Source organism: Vombatus ursinus, unplaced genomic scaffold (genome assembly GCF_900497805.2).
Source record: "Vombatus ursinus unplaced genomic scaffold, bare-nosed wombat genome assembly UNPS02014894.1, whole genome shotgun sequence".
NCBI classification, from domain to species: domain Eukaryota; kingdom Metazoa; phylum Chordata; class Mammalia; order Diprotodontia; family Vombatidae; genus Vombatus; species Vombatus ursinus.
Genome location: NW_020954672.1, coordinates 4,721,793 through 4,733,118, shown reverse-complemented (window position 1 = coordinate 4,733,118; position 11,326 = coordinate 4,721,793).

The window sequence follows — 11,326 nt, the reverse complement described above, 5'->3', positions numbered from 1 at the left end:
TTTACCTGTTTGGAAAAGCTAAAGGTATTCATGGAATACTGCTGGAACCAAGAGCCCCAGAATAGGTCTTCCTTCCAAGGGGAAAGGGGGAAAAGGGAGCTTGTGCAAAGGTATCATCCAGGAATATGAGGATTCTTTTGGGGGGTGGTGCAAAGATGGCCAACAGATTTGACAAAGGATAGATCACTTCTGGTTTTGTTGCTATGGAGATTGGGGGTGGGGTAGTGGGGAGGGATCAAGGATGAGGGAATACAATATAAAGAAGGTAGCATCTAAGCTGTCTCTGAAGGAGAATAAAGATGCAAGAAGGATGTCCATAGGCTGAGATGAAGGGAGAGGGAAAAATCTGAGGTGAAGTTTGCCTTCCTCTTTCCCTCTCTCCCTCCCTCCTTCCCTTCCTTCCTTTTATCCTTCCTAACTTTCTTCTTTTTTTTTGATTGAGTGTGAGTAGGCAATTTAGGCATGAAGAAAGGCATATGCAAATGCACAGAGCCTAGGACAACAAGACAAGATGGTATTTCATTTCTCTGGAATTTATTCCTAGTTTATGAAAGAAATCCTCACCCCCAACCCTCTCACCCCAGAGGTCATAGAAATGCTTAAGCTCATAGTTCTAGATCTGGAAAAGATCTCTTAAAGATCATTCCACCTAAACCTCTTATTTTGCACATGTTGTAACTGAGACCCAGAAAGATTAGGTAACATAACCCAGAGTCACACAGGAAGTTACAGCAGAGATAACCTTTAAACTCAGGTCCTCTGAATCTCATATTCTGTTCTAGCTCTTAACTCACGTGCAGAATTGATGTGACTGACAGGTCATGAACTCAAGGAAGGTCTCCACTCCCAGCTTAGGATAGTAACTCTACTGGTTTGGCCAGATGACTTTTGATGTCATATCCTTCTTTTGACCCCAGGGTATGATTTTCTGGAATCCTATAGTTGCAATGTCACAATATTAAGCCACTTTCAACATATAGTATTTGTCCTCACACAGAATAGCTTAGTGCAAATGGCACCAAGAGTAAGGAAATAAGGGTTCAAATCCTGACTATCCCAAGTGAGTTGTGTGATCTAGGATGAATCCTTTTGCCTCGTTAGGCTTCTATTTCTTCATCTGTAAAATAATGGGATTGGACAAGTGACTTCTTTCTTTCCAGTTCTAAAGCTTTTGGAATCAATGGGTCCCAACCTCAAAAAATCTACCTAACTCCTCCATCCTAAGACAACAGCCCCATGAATTGTCCCCTCCTTATGGAGAAGGAGCACCTGAACAGCAATAGTATAGCAATGCTATAGGCTGCAGCCCCACAAAAGAGAAGTGTCAGCAATACTCTAAACCTTCTTCTTCACACTGTGCCTTCCCCCTACAATCTCCTGATTTCTTTAGTTACCCTTTTTGACCTCCCTTTCCCTTAACTTCTTAGCTTAATCACATAGCAGCAGGTTCTCCTCTGGTTTCCTAGACCCAAAGAGATCCCTGTTGGATCATCACAAATTGGAGTGAGTAGATAACCATGTCTGGGCCCCTGCTTCTAAATTTTGCCTCCCACAAGTCTCTTTCTCTCCCCCAATCCCCATAGCTCTGCCCTAACATCTCAAGCAAGGCTAGTATGTACAGGACAGGGACAGGCTCAGAAAGTTTCAGGCCTACACAAGAATAAAGAGTGGTATAATGGAGAACTGGCTTTGGAGTCAGAGAATCCAGGTTCAAGTCACGATGTCCTGCTCTGTCATATGGAGAAGTTAAACTGGATGATATTTAATGCTCCTGCCAACTCTGACATTCTATGTACTGGTCCTGCTCAGTGCAGTTTCACTGTTTCAGGCCCCTGGGAGGCAGCAGAAGGTAAAAGAACTATAGGTCTCAAGGGTTAAGGAACACTTCTCAGGCAGGAAGGGGGATTAAGCCTGCAATTCAATTTTGTTTAAGATACAAATTCTCTCCCCCATCCCTTTTAGAAAGCAAGAAAAACAAAACTCCTATTACAAATATGAATATTCAAGCAAAACAAATTCTCCCATGGCCAAGCCAAAAAAAAAGTCTCAATCTGTACACTGAATCCATTCCCCCTCTATAAGAAAGTGGGTACCATGTTTCATTTTGAGTCCTCTAGCATCCAAGGGTAGTCATTGAGTCTATCAGAATTCCTAAATCTTTCAAAGTTGTTTGTCTCTACAATATTGTTGTTATTGTATAAATTGTTCTCCTGGTTCTGCTCATTTCATTCTGCATCAGTTTAACATGTTTTTCCAGTTTCCTTGAAACCACCCTCTTCATCATTTTTCAATGCACAATGTATCATAACTTGTTAATTGATTCCCCAATTGATGGGCAACCCCTCAGTTTCAAATTCTTTACCATCAAAAAAAAAAAAGCTGCCATAAATATTTTTGTACATATGGATCAAACCTGGTACATTTAAACTCCTAGTCCACTGACTGTCTTCTGTGAAGACAAGTTGTGGATCCAAGAATTGAGCCTTGAGGGGTGCAGTTGCAGACAGAGGGAAACTGCTTATGAGAAAGGAGCTAGAGGGGAGGGGCTACCTCAGCAAGCTCAGCACGAAGCCATTTCCACCTTCTAGAGCCAGATAATATCCAGTTCTTTCGTGTCCTGAGAGCAGCTGCCCCACCCACTGTACATCGGCAGGACAGTGTCATGTGTTGCAGGGGCTGCACAGGAGCTGAGGCCACGACTTGGCGGTCAAGATCATCTAAGGGTGAGTGACGCTGCCTGGCAGGGGAAAAACACGAGCACCCTTGCAACACGAAAGGGAGCAACATGGAAGAGTCCCTTAAGTCCTTGGGCCCGGCCAGGATACTCGCTGCCCCCATCCCCTAGGGCAGGAAGATTATTGCATTACAGGCTCAGGTCCTGACAGAGCTCCCTTCTGGGACTGCTGGGTGAGCAACGAGATGGAATGCGTGTGTTTCACTAGGGCTGGCTGGTGATCTCTACAAGGAGCACGTATCTCAGGTCCAGCTGCTGGTCTCAGGGTCCCCGCATTCCTGGTCATTGTGCTGACGCCACCTTAAAGAGAACACAGAAAGGACGGCCAAAGGCCTGAAACCATTGCGCTGAGACCTCAAACCCACCCATCTGGGGCTTGAACTTGATCTAGGCCTCCAGGTAAGGCCCCATCCTGGGCCTACCTCACTAAACAATTATAACAAACATTTATTAAATGGGTGGTAGATAGGGGAAATACAAAGGTTAGAGGAAAAAAAGAATCCCTGCCCTCATGGAGATTACAATCTAGTCAGTGGATTAGAAAGACATCACCAAAGGTAGCTACAAGTATATTATTAGAAAGATGCAAAACAAAGTGTTAGAAGGGAACATTTGTTAGAAGAAGGGAGAAGAAAAAGAAAAACCAGGGGCAGGCTTCTGGAAGGAGGCAGCATTTGGGATGGTCCCCAAAGTGGTGGTTAAAAATTAAACAACAAAGAGTGGGAGGGAATCCCTTTCAGCAAAAGCTTGGAAACAAAAGAAAACACTGTGTCATGGGGGTAGATCTGGGGAGGACAAAGTGTTAGGCTTCAGACCACAGAGTATAAGGAAGAGGAGGAAAGTAATTGGAAGATGGAAGTTAGGTGGTGGTGGGTAGTGGGTGTGGGGGGGCCTTGAATGCTAGGCAGAGGAGCTCTGGTCACTCAGACAAGAGGGAGCCAATGAAGATCTTTGAGCAGAGGAGTTGAGTACCTGAGTTCCCATTTAGAAAGCACTGCTACTTACTACTTCTGTGACCTTGGGCAAATCACAATGTCTTTAGGAGCCAGTTTTCATCTACAAGGTGCTTTCCAGCTATAGATCCATGATCTATGTTAGTGGTGTCTTGTGCTCTATGGCATATATAGACTATGGAGTCTATGCCATGGGTGTGGAATCTGTGGCCTCAAGGCCACAGGTGGCCTTTTAGGTCCTTGGGTTCGGCCTTTTGACTGAGTCCAAGTTTTACAGAACACATCTTTTTATTAAGGGAATTTGTTCTGCAAAATTTGGACTCAGTCAAAGGGCCACACTTGAAGACCTAGAGGGCCACATGTGGCCTTGAGGCTGCAGGTTCCCTACCCCTGATCTATACACTTGAGGTAATGGCCCAGACTCTCATGCTGCCCCAACTTTAGACATAAAGATCCAATCTCCCAATCTTAAAGACTTAGCCCCCTTCCCCCACGTTCCTCCCAGGAGATATGAGCCCTGCCTACATCTTCCTTCTCTCTCACCAAAGGATCTCAAAGTAAGAATCAATTAGTAGAATTGGTATGAGAAAGCAGATTCACTAGATTGTGGAATCAGGAATATAAAGAACCCCAGGGGTAATAAGACCCAGAGGAAGATGTTATGGTTAATAGGCCTTCACCCTCCTTCCCCTCCCCCCGAAGCTGTCAGGTTTCAGTTTGTCCCAGTTCTGAACAGACACAATCAAAGTGGCCCAAGGCTTTTGAGATACTGAAGAATGTGAATCAGAGGGTGAATACTCCTAGTGATGTCTATGAGCACGTATAGTGAGACTAGTCAACATCTACCTCGATACATACACAAATGAAAACCCCATGCTCTCATTCCCCCCTCCCCCCCACCAATTCCCTAATACTCTGTTTTTAAGTGGGCCCTCAGTAAGTCACAAGCTGTCTCACTGCCCTTTCTTGGATTTGCTCCCCCTCTTAGTTTGGAATGGACATATCCTTTTTCCTCCCTAGGAACCAGATTGGGGCAAAAGAACACCTGGAGAGGTGGGGGAGAAGAGACCTGATCCTGAGCTGCATCTCCTGGCTTCAGTTTCAGGATCCTGGTGTGGGCAAAGCTGTCAAAGAAGGAATCATTTGAAAGTGAGTCCTAGGGGCAGCTAGGTGAAGAAGTGGATAGAGTACCGGCCCTGGATTCAGGAGGACCTGAGTTCAAATTCGACCTCAGACACATAACACTCAAGAGCTGTGTGACTCTGGGCAAGTCACTTAACCCCGTTGCCTAAACCAAAAAGAAAAAAAAAAGTGAGTCCCAAGATATAACCAAAATCCTTAGGTCCAAGTGCCCTTTTTTCTTTTTTTCTTTTTTTTTTTACATTCATATTAAACATATTTTCACATTAGTGATGCTGTAAGTAAAAATTAAAACCAATAGGAGGAACTACCAGAAAGAGGAAACAAAACTCAATAGAAGAGAAAAAAAATAGCAGTTTGACTTCCATAGTTCTTTCTTTGAATGTGGATAGCATTTTCCATCACAAGGCCTCTGGAGATGTCTTAGATCCTTGTATTGCCAAGAAGGGTTAAGTTTATCAATATTAGTCATCACACAATGTGGCTGTTATTGTGTACAACATTCTCTTGGTTCTACTCACGTCACTCAGCATCAGACCATACAAGTCTTTCCAGGATTTTCTGAAGTCAGCCTGTTCATCATTTCTTATAGTACAACAGTATTCCATCACATTCATATACCACAACTTGCTCAGCCATTCACCAATTGATGGGCATCCTCTCAATTTCCAATTCTTTGCCACCACAAAAAGAGCTGCTATGAATATTTTTGTACATGTAGGTCCTTTTCCCATTTGTGTGATATCTTTGGGATACAGCCCTAGAAGTGCTATTGCTGGGTCTAAGGGTATGCACATTTTTATAGCCCTTTGGGCAGAATTCCAAATTGCTCTCCAAAATGGTTGGATCATTTCACAACTCCACCAACAATGCATTAGTGTTCCAATTTTCCAACATTTATCATTTTCCTGTTTTGTCATGTTGGCCATTCTAATAGGTGGGACGTGGTACCTCAGAGTTGTTTTGATTTGCATTTCTCTAATCAATAGTGATTTAGAGCATTTTTTCATATGACTATAGATGGGTTTAATTTCTTCATCTGAAAACTGCCTATTCATATCCTTTGACCATTTATCAATTGGGGAATGGCTTGTATTCTTATAAATTTTACTGAGTTCTCTATATATTTTAGAAATGAGGCCCTTATCAGAGAGACTGGTTGTAAAAATTCTTTCCCAATTTTCTACCTTCCTTCTAATCTTAGTCGCATTGGCTTTGTTTGTGCAAAAACTTTTCAATTTAATGTAATCAAAATTATCTATTTTGCTTTTCATAATGTTCTCTATCTCCTGTTTGGTCATGAATTCTTCTGTTCTCCATGGATCTGACAGGTAAACTATTCCTTGCTCTCCCAGTTTGCTTATAGGATCAGCCTTTATCTCTAAATCATGTACCCATTTTGACTTTATTTTGGTATATGGTGTGAGATTTTGGTCTATGCCTAGTTTCTGCCATACTCTTTTCCAGTTTTCCCAGCAGTTTTTTTCAAAGAGTGGGTTCTTTTCCCAAAAGCTGGGGTCTTTGCAAGTGCCCTTTTTTCTCCATCAATCCCTATGCTTCCCCCCACACACACTCCCAACTGTCCCCAGGATCTTTTGCCCTAACCCTTTTATTAATCCAATCTAATTAAATCTTATCTACACTACACCCTCATTCTCACCTTCTCTATTCCCCATGCCCTGGATGACTGGTCTCTGCCTTTCCCAGCCACCCTCTACTCTCAACTCCCAGATGTGCTCCACATCTGCCTGTTGACAGATGTTTTAGTTTTATGTTGTTTTATGTTGTTTTAGTTGTATGATGAGGACTGGCTCTGCAGTGAAAGAACTGCCTTACAAATCCTAGCTACCTAGGCTGCAAAAACTAAAGAATTAGTGCTAATGGAGTGCTGCTGGAACCAAGAACTTGACTAAAGATGTTTTTTTTTCCCCCAGGGTGAGAAGGGAGAAAAGGGACCTAAGTGCAAAGGAATATGAAAATTCTTTCTGGGGTAATGCAGGTGTGGAGCATGCCTACCTGACAAGACGAGATTTGCTCTATCCTCCACACCATTGCTTATCTCAATTGTGTTGTAGAAACCACTAAAGTGTTCTTGTTATACAAGAAAGAGGAAGTTGGTGAGATAAAGATACAGGTTAGAACATCCCGAGGATCATGACTGATACCAATCTGAGCTGAAAGGATCTCATATATCACCTGCTCTGGCCCTTTCATCTTATGCATGAGAAAGCTGAAGAGGCTCAGAAATTTCTCTGTATCTTCCAACTCCACCATTCCCATCACCCACCATGTACCACAAACTCTCTGGAACCCAGTGATCCCCATCTATGAATGTTTTTCCAAACACTGAGTGACCCTTTTTCACCTACTAACATCTCCTCCACACATGTAGTCACCCCCACCTAATGACATCCATAGTCATCCATGAAAATTGCAAAACACTAATCCCCCCTTACTAATATGCATATAAAGAGCTAACCCCACCTAGGCATATTTGCCCACACAATAACTCCTCTATTCCATCACATATACATGACACATACAGACTGACTCCAACCTGCCAGCATCCTCCTTCCTACATGTAGATCCAGAACAGAAAACCAAATTAGTATCCTAGACCTCCCTCTATTTGGCTTCCACAGAGTTCTTTCTGTCCCTGAAAGATGTTTGACAGGATGTGGGGAGTTCAACTGTCAAGAAATCTAGCTCCTCTGAGATTTCTGAGTCCTGGAAGACTCTGCATATATTAGTGCATTAAAAACAGTAAGACCGGGACAGAGCCAAGATGGCAGAAAAAAGATAGAGATCTGACTGAGCTCTCCCCAGTTCCCCTCCAAACAACTTTAAATAATGCCTCAGAATGAATTCTAGAGTGGTAGAATCCACAAAAGGAGGGGTGAAACAGTTTTCCAGCCCAAGCCAACTTAGAAGGTTGGCAGGAAAGGTCTATTGCATCAGGGTGTGAATGAAGCATGGTCCAGTTTAGGCCAATCCCCAGCAAACTAGCAGTGGGACTTAGGGGTCATCGAATCAGCTTTAGCAGTGGTGGCTTCCAGAGCTCTTAGCCCACAGATAGTAAAGGGGTCAGACAACTGATTAGAAGGCAATTACAGGGACCCTTCACTGGCACTGGGTGCAGGACTCTGCTGCATTGTCCATATTCAGTTCTGGGTCACAGTCTTGGATGGCAATCTCAGGACAAGGAGCACTAGCACACCAGAGCTTGCAGCCACAGGGGAGCAGGGACCCCAGTCACAGTTTCAGGGTGAAAAGAGTACTTGTGGTTGCTCACAGACCAGAGCACAGGCCAGGAGCGTAGTAAACACACCTCTCCTTAGATCACACTACCTTGGAAGAACTGAAAATTTACAGACCCACAGAAATATCTCTGAAAACAGATGCATAAAAAAGCTTGGGACAGCGCACCCTCCACCCAGGGAGCAGAGCCCAACTTTAACATGAAGTTAAAAGTTAAGAAATAGGCTGGGAAAGGAGCAAACAACAAAAAAAGAACCTGACCATAGAAAGTTACTACGGTGGAAAGAAAGCTCAAAACACAAACTCTGAAGAAGGCAACAAAGTCAAAACTGCTACATTCAAACACACAAAGAAAAATGTGAATTGGTCTCAGGCCCCAAAAAATAATTCCTGGAAGAGCTCAGAAAGGATTTTTAAAAATCAAATAAGAGAAGTAGAGGAAAAACTGGGAAAAGAAATGAGAGTGATGCAAGAAAATAATGAAAAAAGAGTCAACAGCTTGGTAAAGGAGACACAAAAAAATACTGAAGAAAATAACACTTTAAAAAACAGAATAGTCCAGATGTTAAAAAGAAGCACAAAAATCCACTGAAGAGACCTCCTTAAAAAGCAGAATTGGCCAAATGGAAAAGGAAGTACAAAAGCTCACTAAAGAAATCTTATAAGAATACCTATCATCAGATCAGTTAATATGACAGAAAAGTAAATGATAAATGTTGGAGGGGATGAAGTTGTGAAGTGATCCAGCTTTTCTGGAGAGCAGTTTAGAACTATGCCTAAAGGACTACAAAATTTTGCATACACTTTCACTACTCTATCTATATCCCAAAGAGATTTAAAAAAAAAAAAAGGATAAGGACCTATATGTATAAAACTATTTATAGCAGCTCTTTCTGTGGTGGCAAAGAATTGGAAATTGATGGAGTGCCCATCAATTGGAGAATGGCTGAACAAGTTGTGGTATATGATTGTGATAGAATACTACTGTACTATAAGAAATGATGAGCAGGATGCTCTCAGAAAATTCTGGAAAGACTTACATGAACTGATGCAAAGTGCAGTGAGCAGAACCAGGAGAACATGATGCACAGTAACAGCAACATTCTACGACGATCAACTGTGAATAACTTAGCTATTCTCAGCAATACAATGATCCAAGACCATTCCAAAGGACTTACAATTTTTTAAAAAATGCTTTCTATCTCCAGAAAAAGAACTGAGGGAGTCTGAATGAAGATCTAAGCATACTTTTTTTTTTTACTTTCTTTATTTTGCTTGCTTGGTTTATTTTTTTGGTCCATGTTTTCTTTCACAGCAAGACTAATATGGAAATATGGTTTGCGTGACTGCACATGTATAGTCTATATCAAATTGCTTGCCTTCTCAATGGGGGGAAGGGAGAGAGGGAGAGAATTTGGAACTTAAAATTTTTTTAAAATGAATGTTAAAAATTGTTTTTACTTGTAATTTGGGGAAAATAAAATATTAAATAAATATATTTTTTAAAAAAACAGTAAGACTCCACTCACAGGGCGAGCAGAGAAGGGAGAAGAGGAAGTGGAAGTGAAGATGACCAAAAGAAAGGGGAGAAACAGCAGGAGTGATCCTAGATTTAGTTCACTGCTAACCAAGATGCTATGATCGTCCTCACTAGAAGCAGCATCTGTCAGGGTGCAGAGCCCAAGCCTCGATGCAGGGATGCTCCCTATCCAGAGGAGGTTCTCATAGGGAGCCAGGTGAGAAACTGAAAGGATAGGATGGGGAGGAGTGGAATCTGTAGGGTCTTTGGAGCTTGCAATGTGTCTCAGTGTATGAGATTTGGCCAGGGCAGCTCCAGGATGGGTGCCTAAGATCTCTGGGTATTCAGGAAGCAGCTATTTTCCATAGTAACAGCCCATGAGGGTCTTCTCAGTCATTCAGTCTCTTAGAAGGTACCCCCTTTCCCATATTTTTTTCACTAGTTTCCTTTACTCATTCTTGCTTCTCAACCCCCTTCAGTCCCCTGAATCCCTTCAGGGGGATGAAGGGGTGGTTGGGATAGAAGAAGCCTAGAGATATATCTCACTCCTCTTCTGTCCAGGCTTCCAGATCCTCTACCCCCTCCTAATTTCCCGCCCAGAGCTTCTCTGCAAAGTGCTTCTTGGGCAAGCTGGAACTCGGATATCTCTTAGTCTCTGGGTTGGAGGTGGGAATCGGCACTTGCAGTTCCCCGAAGTGGACACAAGGGACCCTTGTTCTTTTGCGCAGAGAGGCTTCTCCACACCCTAGTTTCCAATCACTACATAACCATCCTTACACGCATAGCCTCCCCAGTCTTTTTCCACGCTTGCAACGTGAGGGAACTTCAGATAGGGAACAATAACATAGTAATGATCCAGAGGAACTCCAGCCGGCGCTGGTGACAGGCTGTACCCAACTGAACTGTTAATGAGTCAAGTCAACAAGCATTTATTAAGCATCTCCTAATGTGCCAGGCACTGTGCTAAGGTGCTGGGGATAAAAATGAGCCATAAAGGTGCACATCTGGCCGGCTGTATGCTTTCTGCGCTGCTCACTCTTGAAATCATCTGGGCAAGGGGATTGGAGGGACCAGGATGAGCTAGACCTGGCATTGTCCTAGATTAGAGAGGGACTTGCAGTGTTTCAAGGTGGATGGGTGGGGAGGATGGTATGAAGAAAGGGGGCTCTTGGGAAGCAAGCGGTGAAATGGGAGTGGGAATAGTAGGTCTTCAGTGTGACCCAGCATCGCTCTGCCCCTCCTCCCCCGCAGTCCTCTGGACAACAACCCCCAGAGTGCTCCAGTGTCGTGTTCTGAGCCCCAGTCCGGAGTGGTGGGATCTGTTAGGGAGGGGGCGGGGAAGGGGAAGGTAGGGGGAAGGCCTGGAGAGAAAAGAGAGACAACAGAAAAGAGGATGGGGGGGTGGCATTGTAAGAAGCAGAGTTCCCTTTGTGGAGGTCAGGAAGTGAAGGGTAGTGCTGGGGGCCTAGGGCCAGTGGGGGTGGGTAGAGTGGCATCGGGTCAACTCCCAGCCGGCGGCAGGAAGGAATTCCGGGAGGCCTGATTCCCCAGCCTCCCTCTTAGGGCTTCTCTTATCTGAGGGAGGAGCTCTTCCTCTGAAGTGGTACGACCGGGACCCCACCCTGATACCTCCAGGGAATGGACGAAAGGAGAGAGAGAGGAGGGGAGGGGGCACTTTTATGTCCAGGTCCCTGAGACAAAGAACTGGAAAGGGTGGGGAGA